Source organism: Sciurus carolinensis, chromosome 15 (genome assembly GCF_902686445.1).
Source record: "Sciurus carolinensis chromosome 15, mSciCar1.2, whole genome shotgun sequence".
Taxonomy (NCBI): domain Eukaryota; kingdom Metazoa; phylum Chordata; class Mammalia; order Rodentia; family Sciuridae; genus Sciurus; species Sciurus carolinensis.
Window position 1 is genome coordinate 21,376,165 of NC_062227.1, and position 19,936 is coordinate 21,396,100.

The following is a 19,936-nucleotide window of genomic DNA, read 5'->3' on the forward strand; positions in this document are numbered from 1 at the left end:
ATATCCCGAACTTTCTGTATCTCCTTTATTGAAACTGAGAGGATCTGAAGTTACAGCAGCAGATCAAAAGCTGGACCACAGACCTTGAGCAAACCCAGCAATGGGTCTGCAAACTCTTTCCCCAGATGCAGAGAACCTGCAGGCTGGGGCAGGGGCAGTTTTGTGTCTGGGAAGTGAATAACTTGAGGGAGAAAGATGGAGATTTATTAATTTTGAGTCTTCAAAATCTCATGTGAGAACTGGCACTGATAGATTCTTAATTAATAAATTATTATTTAAAAAATATGTTTATGGTTCTTATTTGCTTCATTTAAAGTTTTTCTTTTTTAGGTATGTGTATGAAGTTCAATTTTGTGCAACAATTTGTATGTCTATAAAGAGCATTAATGACGTCTATCATCTACTGCCATGTTCAGAAACACAAATTCCCAGATAGCTGTTTTATTCCACTATTCCCTTGAGGTCAAGAAAATTAGAAATATAGAATAACTGTCTCTTTAAAAAATCCAAAATGAAGTCAAACCTATTTTAAAGGAATAATTAAAAAGTATTTTAATGTTTGCTCATATGTCATAAGAGAGCACCCAGATAAGTAAAATTTAGAAACTATTGTTCTTTTACGTAACTTTAAGATATAATTAACAAATACCCTTGGGTAGGTATTTAACAGAAGATTCTATTTATGAAAGTAAAATTAAAATCATGGAAGATCTGCATATTATCTAATTTGAAAGTATCAGTGACTGTCTTTGCTGGCAAAGAAAATAATAATTCAAACTATGCACTCTAGAAAAAAACAGAGGTGACTGAGATCAAGGTTTTAAAAAGATAGCTAATGCCGAGTTGCTATGTGCCACAATCTCCAATCCAGCTTTGGAAAAAAAATTAATCTCCTTATGGTATGATGGTTATTTTAAAAAACTACTCTCTGACACATAAATACGTTGATTGTTAAGAGAGAATTTAGTGCAATTCTTGGCATAAAATAGGCTTTCAAGGAATGTTGATTTCTAGAAAATGGCTGTGGTCAGTGCATGAAAAAATGACTGTGGGAATCAAGCAGTTAACTACTTTGTTTGATCAATATCAAACAGCCAAAGACAATCCAATTCCATGGCTGTCATCCAAGAAAAAAATTCAAGGTCACCTATCATTATCAGTTCACTTTCATATAAAAAGTAAAGTCTTTGACTTTTTGTTTCTTTTTAACTCTTTAGAAAAGCACACGATTTTGTCACTTTTTGGGTCAAAACACCTAAAAAACACCTTGAGCTTGATTCAATTGTATACTCTTGGAAAGAATCTGAAAAACTGAGCCACATCTAGAAATAGCTGGTAAAAGGTTAAGAAACAAACACCCCCCACCCCCACATACACACACAAATAAATCTAAGATGCTACCAACAATAAACTAGGAAGGAGATGCAGCACTTAATATTCCATTTAGGTCTCAAACAGAGTCACCATCAAAATTATTTACTTGAGGTTCAGGCAAAAATTTCTTCTATCAGAAAACGTCACTTTTTTTTTTTTTGTACTGAAATGAATGAATAAATGTGGAGGCATTGAAGAGTTAGTGGGTAATAATTCAGAGAAATTAATTGAAGAGTTATAATTCAACTTAAAAATCTCAATCTTTCTAAGGTCTATGGGGTCATCAAACTTGAGACTAAACTGCATTATTCTTATCAGCCTCTCTTCTTTCTTTGTTCATATTTTTACCACAGACGTCAATGGAATGCATTTTTTTTTTAGACCAGAAAACAATTGATGGATGACTTTTGTAGCAAAATATTTAGGATTCTTATGGAGGTCAGAATGAGGAAAATTGCAATGGTATTAGCCTGGGAAGAAGAAAAATTATGGAGATTTAAGAGTTACTTTCCCACCAAGTGCTTTTATTGAGGAAAAAGAGAAAGCGTGGTTCTTTCGTGAACACTTTGGACACGCACTTCCATTTGATTGAAAGTCAATCCTTTTGCAGAAGTACAATCCTGATTTGGTTAAGCAGTTCTCATATTTATTTTAAACTTGCGATAAAGTTTTCATTGTGGTCTTTGAGTCCAGATTTCCTGATTATTCACTTCTAGAAGTTTCTTTGGACTTTTGCTACTATCTTTTAATTTCTATATTTGAAAGGAGTTATTTTGACTTTAAGAAATGGAAAATTCTAATATATGGGAAACCTCTTGTGGAGATAGAATTGTGCTTTTTCACATTAGCTTGTAAATAAAGGATAACAAGTAGCCCCTGACTAGATAATATAACTCACGACAATACCCATATTTATAGAATGCTTTGCAATAGCTTGAGGTACTATATATCACACTTGAGACATATTTAATCATATTTTTCCATTTTTATGCTAAAAAGAAAAAGAGACAAGCAGGGAAAGCAGACAGGAGTGATTGCAGCAGCTGCAAGCTGGTGTCTGATGGGACTGTTATAATTTCAGGGTTCAAGTCAAACAAGGTGCCATGATCTGTCTCCTCATGTGCACATGCAAAGAAGGGTTTGACTAAGTATACCTACATGTGGAACAAACACTGTCATCTTTTCAAGGGCCTTTTCTTTATTTAACTAATCTATGCTAACTCTCTTATTAGCACAATATTCTAAGATGTTTGTTTAGGATTTTGTTTTCCAGAAACAGTCGATTCAGAAACAACTAGGTCCCCATATTTACTCCTATGTCACAGAGCTATCCCACCAATGTGGTGATTTTTCACCTGGATATGGCCCACCATTGTTCTCTTCTAGGTTTGTTCTTCCACTCACAAACTCTAGACTTCTTAACCTGACTTCTGAGTGTCCACAACATTCAGACTTACCAGCTTTTTCCCACTGTTTGCCAACATCTGTCTGTCAGTCTCCTCCTTAACCCTCCAAAATGCTAAATTCATGCACTGAAGTGGCCCTTTTGCTTTCCTATCTCAGACCACATCTTCCTCCTCCAAAATCCAATGCAAGTCTGGCTTCTGTAAGGAGCCCTCCTCAACCATCTCACAGTGATTTGCCCTATATATTCTTTGTGCATGATACATTGGTCTTACCTTTTCACACTTAGTATCACCAGGTTCTGTAAAGTTTTTTTTAAAAACAGCTTTATCTTTTTAATATGCTTTTGTATGTGATTTGCCAGAATTTTATTAAGAATTTTTGCATCTGTGTTTACCAAGGATATTGGGCTCAAGTTTTCTTTCCTTGATGTGTCTTTGTCTGGTTTTGGTATCTGGGTCAGGCTAGCCTCATAGAATGAGTTTGGAAGGGTTCCGTCTTTTTCTATTTCATGGAATAATTTGAGGAATTCCTTCTTTGAAGGTCTTGCAGAACTCGGCTGAGAATCCATCTTGTCCTGGGCTTTTCTTGGTTGGTAGGCTTTCATGGTGTCTAGTATTTCATTGCTTGAAATTGATTGTTTTTAATTGTGTATGTCTTCCTGCTTCAGTTTGGGTAAGTTGTCTGTCTCCAGAAATTTGTAGATCTCTTTGAGATTTTCTATTTTATTGGAGTATAAATTTTCAAAATAGTTTCTGATATCCTTCTGCATTTCAGTAGTGTCCATTGTGAGATTCCCTTTTTCATCATGAATTTTAGTAATTTGAGTCTTCTCTCTCTCTTCATTAGCATAGCTAAGGGTTTATCAATTTGATTTATTTTTTCAAAGAACCAACTTTATGTATTGTCAATTTTGTGAATTGTTACTTTTGTTTCAATTTCATTGATGTCAGCTCTGATTTTAATTATTTCCTGTTTTCTACTGCTATTGGTGTTGATTTGTTCTTTTACTAGGGCTTTGAAATGTAATATTAGGTTATATATGTATAAACATATAATGTTTATATGTTGACTTTCTATTTATCGCGCTCCCTCTGGCCGCAGAGAGAGACACGACAAACGTCTGAAGCTTTGGAAGTTTATTATGCACAGTCCCTCTCCTACACTTCTCTTACTCCCAGCTTCTGCGCACTCCCAGCTTCTCTTCTCTCAGCTTCTTCTCTCAGCTTCTTCTCTCAGCTTCTTCTCTCAGCTTCTTCTCTCAGCTTCTGCGCACTCCCAGCTTCTTCCGCCCTCAGCTTCTTCCGCCCTCAGCTTCTTCCGCCCCCAGCTTCTTCCGCCCCCAGCTTCTGCTTCTGTCCCTTACTCTCCCACCCACCAGGCTTATATACACTTCAACCAATCAGGGGAGAGTACACGAGGTAAACCGCGGACAGCTGCAAGCATAGAATAGGTACACAAGGGGGGCATGCTCTAATCACATCGTTAACTAGCCAATCATTGGAATTCGCTGGTTGTTTACTGTATAGCTGGCCGCTTTTGGCTCAGCGTCAGGTGCCATCTTGACCGTACCCAAGGCTGGGGGTCCTGGAAACCCCGACAGATCCCCCTTCTTTATTATTAAACTAAGGCTCGGGACCGTGTCTGTCTTAGGTTGAGTGGTCAGTATATGTCCTTACCCGTCATCAGAGCCTGCAGAGCATGCTGCAGCTCCTGTCTTAGGTTGGTACATAGCCACCTCCTTCATTACCCGTCTTTGACTACCGGTCCAGCATCAAGAGCCATACTAATGGGGGGCTGTCGGCCTTTAGGGCGGTCATGGCCTGATGAAAGATAATTTGATCTCTCTATTGGCTAGCTTGTAGATGCATGCCAAAACGAATGAAGAGAAGGAGGCCAAGGCAGAGGAGTACCACCATAGCTCCTAAGCCTGCCCGCTGTTTGACAAATCTATAAACAGAAGAAAAACCATATAGCCATATTAAATACAGAAACAATATACATCCCAGTAGTGTTACAATACGGGCAACACAAACAGCATTCAGGGAATAAACGCATCCCAGTCCCAAAAGTTCTTGCAAGGTATCCACTTGTTCTTATAATGAGTCCTCTCTCTGATAGAGTCTCTATGGTCTGCAAGGCTGCAGCTGCATTCTCGGCCAAATGATCGTTGTTATGGTTGTGTCAATGCTGCTACTGCAAGGACTGTGATGGCAGTGATCACGGCTGTTGCAATGTCAAAGCCTCTCCTGTTTCTTGATAATAACACTGGCAATTCTATATCTGCAACAGAAACTAGGACTGGTAGGAAGATAGAAATGTGCAAATTGCACGGGTGGCAAAAGAACCATTCCAGCATTGTGAGAGATAGCACACGGTTAGTGAACAGTTAAGAGGTGTTATTAGAAATGTTAGTTGGTAGAAACATAAAAGGGAGGAAATACACAAGCTGACGTGGGAGGAAAAGCAATATCACAGCTAGGGTCAGCAGAACGAGTTGCTCTACTCTGGGTCTGATTTGTAGTATGATTCCAACGGCAAAGTGCAGAAATTCCTCCTGTTAAAGCAAAGAAAGGCTAAAGATATCCTTGTCACCAAAAACAGCATGACCTGAAAAATCATCAGTAGAATTGACAGGCTTGTAGAGGAATTGGTGAAAAAGAAAAGGAAGGATAAAAAATGTGTTAGTTAGAAGTGAAAAATATGGCCAGGCTAACAATGGCCCATAGGTTCCGGGTTTGCCTTTCCGTCTGAGTTTTTGTTATTGGAGGAAGGCTCAGGCTCGCCATTGCGAGGAGGAGCAGCATCACTTGCATGCTGCTTTCCCTCAACAGTAACCAATTTGCACTCGTTAGCCCAACGTGTTTCCCTTCTGCGCCTTGGGCAAAGTCCTAGGGCATAAGGTGTAACAGATTTTACTATAGTTATCTCTTATCTTTTGTTAGGGCATTATCTCCTTGCTGCTGATTTTGTGCATCTATTGAAGCGTATTGGCCTTCTCCTATTAACATTTCTATCGGGAAACCTTGCCACTATGTTTCTGCAAGCAGTTTCAACAGCTATTTCTTGCCACTGAGCTCTCCAATTAGACATTGTCCTCCAGATAACACTGCTCTGCATAGCTGTCTCCAATAGTCTTAACTGCCTCTTTAAAGTTTTTTCAATGGTTGATGGTATCTCCATTTGCTCCTCAAATACGGGCAGGTTCTACAAATTTTGAAGCTCTTTTTATTAGGCTTAGGTTTCTCCTACCTTTTCCCCTTGTTCTTAAGTTTTCACTACCACTTGGTTATTCCTTTTGGGGGTTCTTTATGTTAGACTTAGTTCCCCTTTTTCCCTTGTTCTTAGATTTTTTGAGCAATTATTTTCTAGGTCACCACCACTCAATTTTTCCTCACTTTATTCTCTTTAAGCGTTCTTTTCTGTTACTATTAGATCCTGTTCATGAAGATCCCCCTTGTGGCACACTGAGCAGCTTTTCTTACTTTAGCTGTTTTTTCCCTCAATGGCGTCCCATGGTTTTTTAATAGCTCCCTGAGGGGTTGCTGCATTCAGAATAATGGCGTCTCATGGTTTTTTAATAGCTCCCTGAGGGGTTGCTGCATTCTGAATTTAGACGTTTCAGACCCCATTGTTACTAATTTGAATAGCTTTAGTTATGGCAGTTACAATAACAAACAGTGGCCTAGCTGCCAGGAGCAACGAGATTACTGAAAGGAAAACTATCAAGTGTGCCTTAGAACCCTAATTGGACCGCTTCAAGCGTGTTTCTACTTTCACTTTAATTGGACCGCGTTCCACGCGTCAGGACCGCTGATGGCGTATCCCGATACCTTTTAACCCGCGTTCCACGCGTCAGGACCGCTGATGGCATATCCCGATACCTTTTAACTTTTTTATAACCGGTTTAACTTATATAAAAAAAATTTTTTTTAGATATCTTACCTTGTTTTCTTTATAAGGTTTTCATCTTCCCGGGTTTCGGCACCAGTTATCGCGCTCCCTCTGCCCGCAGAGAGAGACACGACAAACGTCTGAAGCTTTGGAAGTTTATTATGCACAGTCCCTCTCCTACACTTCTCTTACTCCCAGCTTCCACGCACTCCCAGCTTCTCTTCTCTCAGCTTCTTCTCTCAGCTTCTTCTCTCAGCTTCTTCTCTCAGCTTCTGCGCACTCCCAGCTTCTTCCGCCCTCAGCTTCTTCCGCCCCCAGCTTCTTCCGCCCCCAGCTTCTTCCGCCCCCAGCTTCTGCTTCTGTCCCTTACTCTCCCACCCACCAGGCTTATATACACTTCAACCAATCAGGGGAGAGTACACGAGGTAAACCGCGGACAGCTGCAAGCATAGAATAGGTACACGAGGGGGGCATGCTCTAATCACATCGTTAACTAGCCAATCATTGGAATTCGCTGGTTGTTTACTGTATAGCTGGCCGCTTTTGGCTCAGCGTCAGGCGCCATCTTGACCGTACCCAAGGCTGGGGGTCCTGGAAACCCCGACACTATTTTTTAAATGAAATAGTTCAATGCAATGAACTTTCTTCTTAGCTCTGCCTTTATAGTGTCCCAGAGATTTTGATTGCACCGTGATCAAGTGGAGTTCATCCCAGGGATGCAAGGTTGGTTCAATATATGGAAATCATATCATAATCAGAAACATAATTCATCATATCAATAGACTTAAAGACAAGAATCATATAATCATCTCAACAGATGCAGAAAAGGCATTTGACAAAATACAGCACCGCTTCATGCTCAAAACACTAGAAAAACTAGGGATAGTAGGAACATACCTCAGCATTGTAAAAATTATATGTACTATACCTAAGGCCAACATTATTCTAAATGTAGAAAAATTGAAAGCATTCCCTCTATGAACTGAAACAAGACAAGGATGCCCTCTTCCAACACTTTTATTCAACACTGCCTTGAAACACTAGCCAGAGCAAGTAGACCGAAGAAAGAAATTAAAGAGATATGAGTAGGAAAAGAACTCTATCAGTATTTGCTGATGACATGATTCTGTATTTAGAAGATTCAAAAAATTCTACCAGAAAACTTCTAGAACTAATACATGAATTCAGCAAAGTGGTAGGATATAAAGTTAATGCCCATAAATTCACTTCTATATGTAAGCAAAGAATCCACTGCAAGAGAAATTAGGAGAACTATCCAATTCACAATAGCCTAAAAAAAATACTTGGGACTCAATCAAATAAAAGAAGTGAAAGAATTCTACAATAAAAACTACAGAACACTAAAGAAAGAAATTGAAGAAGATGTTAGAAGATGGAAAGATATCCTATACTCTTAGATAGGCAGAATTAACATTGTTAAAAAGGTCATACCATCAAAAGTGTTATACAGATTTAATTCAATCCCTGTTAAAATCCCAATGACATTTTTCATAGATATAGAAAAAGCAATCATGAAATTCATTTGGAAAAAATAAGATACCCAGAATAGCCAAAGCAATCCTTAGTAAGAAAAGTGAAGCAGGAGGCATCACAATACCAGACCTTAAATTATACTACAGAACCATAGTAACAAAAACAGCATGGTATTGGCACAAAGACAGACACACAAACAATGGTAAAGAATAGAAAACACAGAGACAAACCCACATAAATAACAGTTATCTCATACTAGAAAAAGGTGCCAAACATATACACTGGAGAAAAGATAGCCTCTTCAACAAATGGTGCTGGGAAAACTGGAAATCCATATGTAGCAAAATGAAATTAAACCCTGCACAAAACTCAACCCATAGTGGATCAAGGACTTAGGCACTAGAACAGAAACCCTGTGCCTTATAGAAGAAAAAGTGGTCCAAATCTTTACCATGTTGGCTTAGGAACTGACTTCCTTAACAAGATCCCTAAAACACAAGAAGTAAAATCAAGAATCAATAAATGGGATGGTATCAAACTAAAAAGTTTCTTTATAGCAAAGGAAATAATCAATAATAATAAGAGAGATCCAACAGAATGGGAGAAAATCTTTACTGCATGCACCTCTGATACAGCATTAATCTCCAGGATATATAAAGAACTCAAAATACTCAACATCAAAAAAAAAAAAAATCACCCAATCAATTAATGGGCTAAGGAACTGAACAGACACCTCACAGAAGAAGAAATATAATCAACCAACAAATATATGAAAAAATGTTCAACACCTCTAGTATTTGATTTGCAAATCAAATACACTCTGATATTTCATCTCCCTCTAATCAGAATGTCCATTATTAAGAATACAAGCAACCATAAATGTTGGCAAGGCTGTGGGAAAAGGGTATACTCATACATTGCTGGTGGAGATGAAAATTAGTGCAGCCACTCTGGAAAGCAGTATGGAGATTCCCCAGAATACTTGGAATGGAACCACCATTTGACCAAGTTATCATATTTCTTGGGTGATCCCAAAGGACTTAAAATCAGCATACTACAGTGATGCAGCCACATCAATTTTATAGAGGCTCAATTCACAATAGCTAAGCTATGGAACCAACCTATGTGCCCTTCAACAGATGAATGGATAAAGAAAATGTGGTATATATACACAATGGAATATTACTCAGTCACGAAGAAGAATAAAATATGGCATTTGCAGGTAAATGAATGGAGTTGAAGAATATTATACTAAACAAAATAAGCCAATTCCAAAGACCCAAAGGACTTTTCTTTGATATGGGGATGCTAATTCACAATAAGGGTGGTGGCTATGAAAGAATGGAGGTACTTTGCATTAGATAGAGGGGAGTAAAAGGAGAGAAGGGGGCCTGGAGATAGGGAAGGATAGTAGAATGAATTGGACATTATTACCCTATGTGCTTATATGATTGCATGACTGGTGTAACTCTACATCCTTTACAACTGCAAGAATGAGAAGTTATACTCCATTTATGTATGATCTGTCAAAATGCATTCTACTGTCATTTATAACTAACTAGAATGACAAAAAGCTTTACCAAAGTGTTATTGACATCATATATAGCATATTTTAAGTATATAACTTAATGAGTTTTGACATTTGTATATTCCTGTGAAACCACCAGTCACCAAGTCTCCTTGTGCCTCTGAAGTTGTTGCCTGCTGTGGCTTAGATGTGTCCCTCAAATTCATGCGTCTAAAGTTTGGTCCCCAATTCAGCAGTGTTGGGAGGTAATGAGAAGTGATTGGGTCATGAGGATAGAACCTTCATGGGTGGGTGAATGCTGTTATGATGAGAATGAGTTAGTTATCACAAGAGTGGGTTGTTATAAAAGTGAGCACATTCGTCATGCTCTTTCTTTTCCACATTCTTCCTTGTCCCTCCCCCTTCTACCATGCTATGATGCTGCACAATAGCCTCACCAGATCCCCTATGCTATCCTGAACTTCTCATCCTCCAGAACCATGGGCTAAACAAACTGCTTTTTAAAAAGATAAATTACTCAACCTGTCATGTTCTGTAATAGCAACAGGAAATGGAGTAAGTTCCCATTCTTCCTTTCATCCCCAGGTAACCACTGATGTCTTCTATCACTATAACACAAATTTTTAATTTTCTAGATTTTTTTTGAGGGGGTATGGGGGATTGAACTCAGGGCACTCAACCACTGAGCCATATCCCCAGCCCTATTTTGCATTTTATTTAGATAGGGTCTCACTGAGTTGCTTAGCATCTCACTGTTTCTGAGGCTGAATTTGACCTCGCAAACTTCCTGCCTCAGCCTCCTCAGCTGCTGGGATTACAGGTGTGCACCACTGTGCCTGGCTGAATTTTCTAGAATTTTGCATAAATGAAAATATGCAGTATATATTCTTTCTTCTGGTTTCTTTCACTCAGCTGTACTACTCAGAGACTCATCCCTGTTATGTGCACCTATGATTTATTATTTTTATTGCAGAGGAATGTAAACATCATTTGTTTACCCTGGCCCTTGTTTATAGTCATTGGAAAAAAGGAACCTTCTTCAGTACGGTTCACATTGAAGGACACCTGACGTGTGTTGCTGGTCTTCAGTCCAATGCAGATAATTATGTGATGAGCAGTTTCAATAAGAGCAAGAATTATGTCTCAACCCAAGTGTCTACCATAGGTGTAATGAGAGATGAGAGGCTCAGAATGGTGTCATGTATGGACACTTTAGGGGAGTGAGGGTTTCCATTACGTTAGATAAGAAAATACACTGTGAGGGGCATAAGCAGGTGAGGAGTCAGACTTGATTCCTATTATTCCAGTCAGAAATAGGACTATGGGTAGCATGCCAGGCAAGAGTAGGTTCTATTAAGAGAAAATGCCTATGCCTCAATTTACAATGGGATTATATCCCAATAAGCCCTTGTTAGGTTAAAAATCCAGTTAATACTCCTGGCCTGTGGAATATCAAAACTTGCTAACACAGTACATTGTTAAGCATGGTGGTTTCCCATCATGATCTTCTTGTTGACAAGCAGCAGCAGTTTGCTGCCACTGTCCAGCATCACCAGAGAGGATCAGATCACCTATCACTAGCCTCGGAAAAGATACAATTCAAAATTCCCTAGTGTGGTTGCTACTGAATGCATATCACTCACACCACAGCAAAAATCAAAGCAATTGTAAGCTGGACCATTGTATTTGGGGGCCATCTGTCCTCTAATAGGTAGGGATTTCCAGGAAGAATAAGTCACTGGTAACATCTGAGTGAAGGTGGATGATCATCTGTCTGGGGGATTTGTAGGGATTAGTGCCCCAAGGAAGTAGTTGCCCTGAATGATTCTTAAAACACTTCTATAAAATCAGACTGAAAAATTGAGCGAAGAAAAGTAGCTGCATGTCCCCTGGTGAACTTGATCCTCCTGCCTTTATCTCTGTATCTCAGGTTTGCAGACATTTTTGCCATTGCTCATCTTGTGATTAGCATCTGTCTTATGATCTTCAAATACACCTTTAGCTTCTAAGTTGTTCTTGGTGTGTTCTAACATGAGAAATGGCACCTTAATAAAGAGATTGTAGATAAAAATTTATTCAAAATGTATTATGCCTTTACCCTGAAGTTTTAAGTCTTCAAAATTCATGCCTTCTTAATTCTCTGGGCATGCATCTAAAGTCAGTGATTTATTTGAAGCATCATGTCAATTTTGTTCTGAACCAACAAGAGACAGGCCTGTGAGTGAATCTGGAAAGAATTAAATCAACGAGAAGTTTTCCTAAGGGGTTAAAAAATAACCTCACAACAATCAAAATTATAAACAAAGAATAACATTGGAATGAATTTCTTGAAACTACATAATATAGTACCCAAACTATTTTCATACATGGCCAGGAAAGAAAGAGAGAGAGAGAGAGAGAGAGAGAAAGAGAGAGAGAGAGAGAGAGAGAGAGAGAGAGAGAGAGAGAGAGAGAGAGAGAGAGAAAGAGAGTGTGTGTGTAATAGAGAAAGAGAGAAGAAGGAAATGGAGATAATGTGTGAGAGGTGGTTTGAACTGCAAACTAGAACATAATATTAGTTATCAAGTTATCACTACCTGAGCCCTCTTATGTCCTATTACGGTAGACTGCATTCTTAGAACTGTCAATGCTGGGAAGGGAATACCTAAAAGAAAAGGGAGAGACTGAAATTGAGCAGAATGTGATACCCCTAACAAAAATGTCCTGACTGACAGTGGGCTCAGGTAGGCAGAATTCTGTTACAAGAAGTCCTTGTTGGGTGAAAATGGTGGAGACTTTGTTATGATTTAAATATGAGCTGTCCCTCAAAAATTCATGTGTGAGACAATGCAAGAAAATTTAGAGATGAACTGATTGGGTTCTGGAAGTCTTAATTAGTGATTGATCCCCCAATAGGGGTTAACTGAGTGGTAAGGGAAGGCAAGCAGGGTGTGACTGGAGGAGATGGGTCCCTTTGGGAATACTTTTGGGGTATATTTTTTGTTCTTGTTGAGTGGAGTTCTCTCTCTGCTTCCTGATCATCATGTCCTGAGCTGCTTTCCTCCTCCACAGTCTTCCATGGTGTTCTGCCTCACCTGGAGCCTCAAAGAATAGAGCTGGCTATCTTTCAACTGACATCTCTAAAACTGTGAGCCTGCAATCTTTTCCTCCTTAAAATTGCTTTTGTCAGGTCTTTTGGTCACAGCAGTGAAAAGGTGACTAAAACAGCCTACATTCCCAGTTTTGCTGATGAAGAAAGACCAAGCCTGTGGCTATACCTGTGTGTTGAGTCAAGAAGCATGCAATTTCAGTCTAAAAGCTAATGGGACCCTGTAGAGATTACATCTTGCCACAACCTTCAGATTCAACAGAAACTCAGGACTGTTGGAATGGGGGTGGGGGTTTCAGCAATGCATCTCCACATCTATGACCAGGGTCAACCAACTCATCCTAGTTTCCCAGGACTTTCCTGGATTTAGCACTGATAATTCAGTGTCCTGGCAATCTCCTTCCTCTTTTCAGGAAAACCAGGGTGTTGGCCACTCTACTGTCACTATTAGGGACACCTAATATTTTTACATGCTAATTATTTTACCTTTTTTATCTTATTTAATATTGAAAGTCAACTCATGACTTAAGGAGAATCATACCATTTTACAGATGATGAGACTGGGCCTTAGAGCAGCAGGTAACCTGCCCAGAGTTACCAGCTGGTAAACTGACACATAAGTAGACTAGGATTTAGAAGACATAAAACCAGGTTACAGATTGAATATGATTCAGTCCTTTTACGTGGTAAATTTGACAATGTGTCATGTAATCTGACAAGTATGGAGGATCTAAAGTCCTTAATATGTTATAAATCATCTTGCTTTTGAAGACTTTAAATTTATGAAGAGGAAAAAGATGGGCAGGATCTAGCACTTGCAAGGATGGCTGAGATGGGTATGTTTGTATACAGTTGGCAGAAATGTAAACTGTGCAGTGATTCTAGAAACAATCTAAGATTGAGCTTTGTGCTATATCTGTTGGCCAAGAAATCCAATCTCCAAGAATATATTACTGAAAAACAATTCTCAAGTTGTCCATAATGCTACTTGTACAAGGATGGTATGCAAATGGCGGTGTGTGTGGTAGAGGTAAAGTGAGGGCAACGTCTGTGTCTACCATAAGAGAAGTAGATAAATAAATGCAATGGGTGGATATTGTGGAATGCTATGCAACAGTTGGAGAGATAAAACTAGAAATACAGTAACAGGGGAGAGTTTAAAAATACAGTTGAAAAATACTGTGAAAAGAAGCAAACAAATACAGAAATGAATGCAGAAGAAAACAGATGCAGGTGATATATATGGAAATTCAATTAATATATACACAAGATAACATTTTGTGTTAACAGATGCCCTTTCATGGACAAGAACATCTATCGAACATATGAGGTTTATTTCTCTGAGTAGGAGGAGTGAAAAGGGTAATAAAGTATAAAGAAGGTAAACAAGACAGCTGGACATGTTGATGGACAGGCAGATGGAAGACAAAAATGGGATTTACAAGGGCTCTTGCCCAGACTACCAATACCATTTAGCTATAAGCTGATATATGTGATTAACCAAGACAGTATCTTTCTTCAGAATAAGAAAGAGAAAGAGAGAGATATAACATTGGAGGAGAATTAGTATTTAAGAGTAAAAATTAAATTCATGATGACACTTTACCAGAAACTGAGAAGTGAATTGATTGCAGTGTGAAAAGGCTATTATGAAGAATGGTGACAGGTGACACGGCTTCTACAGAAAAGAGAATGCAAGGGCACAGGGTTTGTAGGAGGAGGAGAGATAAAGAGCAGATCTGGTGAGCATTACCTGTCCAATGAAGGTTACTCGAGAAGGGCAGAAGTTGACTTTCAGAGAACACAGAACAAGGGCATAAAAGTAGAAACTAGATTTTTACTTATTGTATGTATAAGAAACAGACTGGAGTTTTTATGGCTTATATGATTATATTAACTTGCTTAAAGTTTAAGATTTGAGAAGCCTCATTTTTCTTTCTCCTGATAATCTTTGAGAACTTGACAAGGGCATGAAGGACTTTTGCAACTATGGAGCATGATGGGGACCCTTGGCTTAAATTCTGTTCTTAGTATTCTGAAGCACTTGATTGATAGGCAGTACCTCTAGTAATATGGACATCAACTTTACCTAGTGTTCCAATTATCCCTAATGAGATTTCAGTTCTTCATTGTGGTATCTCATGGATGGCCAAGAACTCTGGCAGCCAAGTGTGCTATGTGTTTGTGTGTGTGTGTGTGTGTGTGTGTGTGTGTGTGCATGTGCACATGCCTGTGTGTAAAGTGAGGGAGTTGAGGTGAAGACTTGGAAAGTTTGGAAAATTAATATTCAATAACTTTCCCACTGAAGAGTATCTGCCCTGGGGATTCCCATGTGAATAATTAATTTAGCAAAATAATCTTTCTAAATTTGTTATGATATCATTATAAAAGAATGAGTACAACATAGTAGACCCCACAGGGAGAAAATGTGCAATTCTGCCTATTCATCTGACTGTGATGCTTTAGAGGTAGGCTGTTATTTGCAGTCATTTTCAGTTAGTCAAGAGCTAAAAGAAGGTGGGGAAAGGAATGCAGGTCAAGAGGTGATGGAGAGCACGTGTTTGTACTTTTACTCTTCCTGCACTGGAAAGCACATGGTTATTTCATGTCTTAGTGGTGGATGCAGCATGTCTGTTAGAGCACAAAGATATGTAAGAAGATTGGAGAGAGGAGTATCCTGAGGCCAGACTGTCTTCCCCCTTCCTCCCAACTTGATCTACTCAGTCTACCATGTCCCCAAATCCAGAGAACTTTTAAAAATATCCCTCACCCCTTCTCAGAAGTCTGCAATTTCCTCTTCCTGGCCTGTGGTATAACTCAAGACAACCCTGACTGTCAAATTTCTGACAAAGTTATTTGGGTGTTATCATTCCCAAGAAGGAGATGCAAGAATAGGGAAATATATGTATGAGGAAGATGGATATAGATTCAGTTAGCTTTTGCTCTGCTATGACCAAAAGAACTAACAAGAACAGTTTTGAGGAAGGAACATTAATTTTGTATCATGGTTTCAGAGGTTCAGTTCATAGCTGACTCTATAGCTCTGAGCCCAAGATGAGGCAGAACATCTTGGTGGAAGGATATGGTGGAGGAAAACAGGACAGGGCAACCAGGAAGCAGAGAGAGAGGTCTGCTTACCAGGGACAAAATCCAAAGTCATACCCCCAGCGACCTGTTTCCTCCAGCCATACCCTACCTGCTTACAATTACCACCCAATTAATCCATCAAAGGATTAATCCACTAATTAAATCATATTTCTCATAATCTAATCATTGTACCTTCTGAACATTCTTATATTGTTTCACATATGAGTTTTTGGGGGATACCTCATATCTAAAAATATCAGATACCATTTTTAGCAGAGTCTGAAAGAACCATGAAAATTCTCTGGGTGATGTCTACACTAGGGGAAAGTTCAAATTTGTGTTTGGAATCTCTGCAGAGACCCAGATTGGAATCACTAGCTGCCTGTGGGTGAGTTTTAGACTATAAGAGACCTTTCAGGGTCAACCAGTTATCTGGAAAATATGGCTTACACCTGTAATTTGTTATCAAAGTACTGTATTTTTGTATTAGAAAGAGCAAGAAAGGAGATAGTGTCTCCCAAATTAACCACCAAATCCCTCAGATTATATTTACTTGGTCACTTGGACTGTGACCATCTGAGAGAGAGATCTTAACTCTGAAGTCTTTTGATTGTGTTAATGTTCTATAAAATTCTGGATCTCACATACTAACTTTCCCAAATTCAACTCTAAGGAAAAAAAAAAAAAAACGAAGTCTGATAAATGAAACATAAAACTCTCATACCCTTTAACAATGCTTGATCACTGAAGACTGTAACCAAAAGTTACATAATCTCCCCTCAGATCACCTTTTCATTATAGTCAAAATTATCTCCTAATGCTTATGTTTTATTGCTCACTATATTCATGTATCTTATTACTTTAAAGATGTTTTCCCCCAATTAATTTTGATACTTATAGATATGAATGAATTAAATATTAAATTTACTTTCAATAACTATAAGATTAAGATTTGGTTTTTTAATTCCTTTGACTATAAAGGTAATTGTGTTTCATTACTATGTATTATCTCAGAAATGTTAAAAGTGACTGGAATCAACTTCTTTTAAAAATGTAAAGAAATCAGCAACTGGCTACATTTATTTATTTATTTATTTTTTAAACTTTTTTTTAAAAAATTAACCTTTACTTTATTTATTTGTTTTTATGTGGTGCTAAGGATCGAACCCAGTGCTTCACCCGTGCTAGGCAAGTGCTCTACCACTGAGCTACAACCGCAACCCTACTGGCTACATTTATAGTCAGCTGCACTACACATAAAGAAGCAATTAATTTTGATCATCTATTTATATTTATGTTTATATGTTCATAAATATATTATAGTATTTGTATATTTTATTGCCAGTAAGAGTCCTGGTAATAAACTGCTGAAACACAATGTTAACAATAACATGTTAGGACATGCCCACGTTGTTGACTGGGAATAGTGTGATATTTTGTTTTCATGTAGATTGTCACTATTATTATGTTGTCATTTACTGCATATATGTTCTCATCAAATTGGGGATTCTGTACAGAATAGCTTCAACTTTCTGAAGTTCCTAAATATTTTGAGAATGGCACTTATGACTATAATACATTTCTGGAGATGTCTCCAAATTTATTTATTTTACTTTTTATTTATTCTTTTTAGATATACATGATAGTAGAATATATTTTGACATATTATACACACATGGAATATGACTTATTCTAATTAGGATCCCATTCTTGTAGTTATACATGATGTGGAGTTTCACTGATCTTGTATTCATATATGAACATAGGAAAATTATGTCTAATTTATTTTTGTGTTGTTTGAGTTTTTTATCTTTTTATATGGATTACAATTTTTCATAGAACTCCAGTTTCCTATTATATACCAAATTAGCAATTTGTTTACTTGGCACTTAAAATAAATTTGCTTCATAGTTCCATACCTCTGACTTATTTTGTATTCAAGGTAAAAAATTAACAAACATGGTGAAAAAAAAAACTTGATCTGCATCCAGAAGCCTAAGTTTCCTCTTTAAATGATTAATTGATTGAGCATTGCCAGCAATTTAAAACTCTAGCCTTATGGGAAAAAATGCAAAATTACTTCTAGTCTTTAAAATGGAAAACATTTAAAAAGAACAAACACTGATTGATTGCTCACTCAGATACACCTGTCTCTGGGATGGGGTCTGCAGCCCAGTGATGGGGAAGCTCCCTTTGGTATAACAGGGAAGCAGATACATTCAGGGCACCTTGAGGAAGTGTGGAAAGGAGAACTGAGTGTGAAGAGCAGTCTTATGTGTCCTTTTTTGAATGTTCTTGGAAGTTTATTTGTGTCAAAAAGCTACTTTGGGCAATTATTAATTTTCTTCCAAATAAGGATTCATGATTGAGTTGCAGCCATGTGGGAGAAAGAGCACAGATCTGAGTCAGAAGACTCTGTCTCCTGTCACAGCTCTGCCACCAAATAGCTGTATGTCCTTGACAAGTCACTTCATCTCTCTAGCCTCAGATTCCCAGTTGTAAAATAAAAAAAGTTTACCACTGTTCTCTGTAATGCTTGCCATTTATTACATTCTGAGAAGAGTTCAGGGATGATGTTACCTTTATATTACTTTTGAAAAGCAACATTGGAAAGAAGCAATGTCAACTGGACTGTGGAAGAATGAGAGACACAAAAGCTCTTAATACATTCTTAAAAGCACCTAGTATTATGTGCTCAACCTGCTAAGTGTTCATAAATGTAGTAAAAGACATATTTATAGACTATCCATCCTGCGTAGGTACCACAGATAGGGGAACAAATGAAGCTTCGTGTGCATGCTTGCAAAGTATGTGCAATTTAAGGAGTGAGAGATGCATTTATAAGACATGCATGCTATCAAGCAAAGAGAAAAGGTCATGGGATGATTAAATCAAGGGTGAAGGTTAAGTAAGGCTCTGGAGGAAAAATCCTCTGAGCTCAGATTCAGTGTTGAGTGGAAGTGACTGGAAGGTGCAGGGTGCAGAGCGTTTAGGTAGAGGGACAGTGAAGAGAAAATCAGCAAAACTTCCAAGAGAGGTGGAGAAAAGTGAAGCTCAGGGAGTTTCCCATCCCCGAGAACCTCCCTCTTCTTGGAAGAATTATTGCTATGACAAATGTCCCCCTACTAAAACTCATTTTGAAATTTAACTGCCATTGTAATGATATTAAGAAATTAATGAAATTTTATTGTTAAATAGTGTGCATGTATGAATATGTAACAAGGAATCCCACTAACATACATGATTGTATTGTACTCCCCCAATTTTTTTTTTTTTTTTATAAAGAATGTGTACCTTTAAGAGGTAAGAACACTGGAAAGGAAGTAATGCCAACCAGATTGTGTAAGAATGAGGAGTAGGAGTACAAGAGTAGGTTTGTTATTGTGGAAGGGGTCTCTGGAAAGAAAGGTAAGTTTGGCCACTCTCCTCTTTTGTGCTCTCTCTTTCCATGTGATCCTTCTGCCCTTTTATGATGTAGCAAGAAGGCTCTCACCAGATGAAACCCCTCAGTCCTGAACTTTCCAATCTCCAGAATCATGAGAAATAAAAACTTTCTTTAAGAATTAACCATTGTGTGGTATTCTGTCATAGCTCTAGAAACAGTGTGATGGGCTGACAGATCTGGCTCCATGGGAATGTTATAGGCCAGACTATGGGGGAAATGACTGGACAGACTCCATTTCGCTCTGAGACTCATGTAAGCTTCTCCCATGGGAACACCCAGCCTCTGTACTCATCAACAATTTCTTAGCTTCTCCCATGGGAGCACCCCACCTCTGTGCCCATCATCAGTTGCTTAGCATGACATGGTTAGCAATACAAAATGACAATTCTTATGTAATGAACTATTGCTCCTAAACAATGTACCATGTGAACGGTGATTGTGTGAATATTAGTACCCATTCTTTAGTTTAGGTAAGGATCATTTTGACCCACTTCCCCCTCTGCTGATGATCTCATGATGTTAGTTTGTAATTTTGAATCATAGCAACGCACACTTATGATTGATGTGATTTTTGGTATAAGAACCCCTACAACCCTACGGTTGGGGCTGTTCTCCCAATAGC